Genomic DNA, 1,738 nt, shown 5'->3' with positions numbered 1-1,738 from the left:
ATTCCCAAACAAAACCCAAAGAAGTGAGCGTCCTCGTCAGCAGGCTGGGTCCTGACAGCTGCGGAGGTGGAGAATGATGAGCGAAGCTGCCTAACAGGCAACGGTGCCGGGCTCCACGGCCCGCCGGCTGTCGGTAGCTGCCAGAACACGGGGCCAATGCCCAGGTAGGGTCAGCCGTGGTAGTGTCTGGGAGAGGCCACATCTGTCACTCTCCTGTGGCTTCCAGGGGCGCAGATTTCCTCTGTCATTCTAGTCACATTCTGAGAACTTTGGAGCCCTGGGCCCGCACGTGGGGGGCCTGGCAGTAATGATGGTGAGAGTGGCCAATGCCAGGCGGGAACTGCGGGTCCGGTGGCTAAGGCGGCAGGTGGCACTGTTCCTGTCCCTTGTTCTGGTCTGTTTCTTCCCTTTTTTATAAAACCCAAGCACTGAGCAAGCATGTGCCTCGCATGGGCACGCTGGAAGTCACAGCTGCTCTGGGCTGGGAGCTCCGAATTAGAAAGATTTTAATTAGTCCTCCTAAGTGCCAGTGGCTTTCGTTCAGTTATTCATTAGCTCTCATCCCACAAGCACTTAGAAAGTGCCCACTGTGTACCAGCGACTGGCAAAGTGACACGTAATAGTTTGGGAGCCAAGGCGATTATAACACGTCTCTCTCTCTAGGCCGAGCCGAGAGCTGGGGTCCTTCATGGGAAAACCGCCAAATTGTCACCTCTCGCAAAGGCAGATGGAACACACAGATTCGTGGCCCGACAGGAGTTCGTCACAAGAAGCACTTCCATCAGAGGAATTTCAAGGTCTTTAAAACCATTATAACAGCCCCCCGAGTCAGCAGATCACGTGCCTGAGAAATGCTGGCTTGGGGCCCGGGGCAGCCCGCAGTGGGCAGGGGTTGTTACTGGGTAACCGGGGCACTGTTACTATTGGGCAAACAGGAAGAGTGAAGCCAGCTCACTCCCCTGGGCGCAGAGAGGCCAAAAGAAAAATTAACCTGGGAACTGAACCCCGTGCCTGTGTATATTCGTGAAGAAAAAGCCGGGTCGTCCCCATATCTTCTCCCTGTGTGGCCAGAAGGCCTGGAAGCCACCACGCTCTTGGGACCCATCTCAGTTGTCCTGGAAGCCACCATGCTCTTGGGACCCATCTCCGCTTCGTACGTGTCCTTTCTGTACCTCCTCCGCCCGCCACCAGAGACCCTTTCTAGATGGCCTTTTGATCACGCTCCCTGCCACAGCCCTGCTCCAAATCCCTTACTCACAGGCTTCAGGGTGCGTCCCTAACTCCTAGCAGCCTCCACACGGCCCTTCATTGCCTAACCCTGCTCACCTCCCCAGAGGAATGCCCACCTTGTCCCTGGTCACCCCCTTCCACATGCACGCACGCACGCGCACACACCCCAGGCCGGGCTGTCTTCCTCTCCGACTTCTTCACCTGCCACAGCCCTCCTGCCTTCATTCTCAAGGCCTTTCCGTAGGATGCAGCATCTTTCTTTATGTCCCACATTCCCAACACACAGACACCAAGATTCGGACACCTGTCTTTCTTCCCCCCAAGGATAAGTGTCCTCTAGACCAGAACTGAATCCTCCGTGACTGGGTTTGGGCAGAGGGCTGTGCGAACTGGGAATGATTACTAACGTTACAGAGCGCTCCAGCAAACCGACCGCTGCTCATATATTAGCGCGCTTAATCCTCGTAGCCGCCCGCTGCTAAGGTTGTCTCCCCTGTACAGGTAATGA

General features: G+C 55.9%; 1 long non-coding RNA gene across 1 annotated transcript; it reads left to right on the top strand.

Moving 5' to 3' along the window:
- Nucleotides 1-28: 28 nt before the first annotated feature.
- LOC111746456 lies at nucleotides 29-1,342 on the top strand. Its single transcript, XR_002783118.1, has 3 exons — nucleotides 29-164; nucleotides 664-797; nucleotides 936-1,342. It is a non-coding gene; the product is annotated as an uncharacterized LOC111746456 (long non-coding RNA).
- Nucleotides 1,343-1,738: the final 396 nt, after the last annotated feature.

This window comes from Pteropus vampyrus, unplaced genomic scaffold (assembly GCF_000151845.1).
Source record: "Pteropus vampyrus isolate Shadow unplaced genomic scaffold, Pvam_2.0 Scaffold190, whole genome shotgun sequence".
Taxonomy (NCBI): Eukaryota; Metazoa; Chordata; class Mammalia; order Chiroptera; family Pteropodidae; genus Pteropus; species Pteropus vampyrus.
The sequence above is the reverse complement of the archived record's forward strand: the minus strand, read 5'-3'. Positions and strand labels throughout refer to the sequence as shown.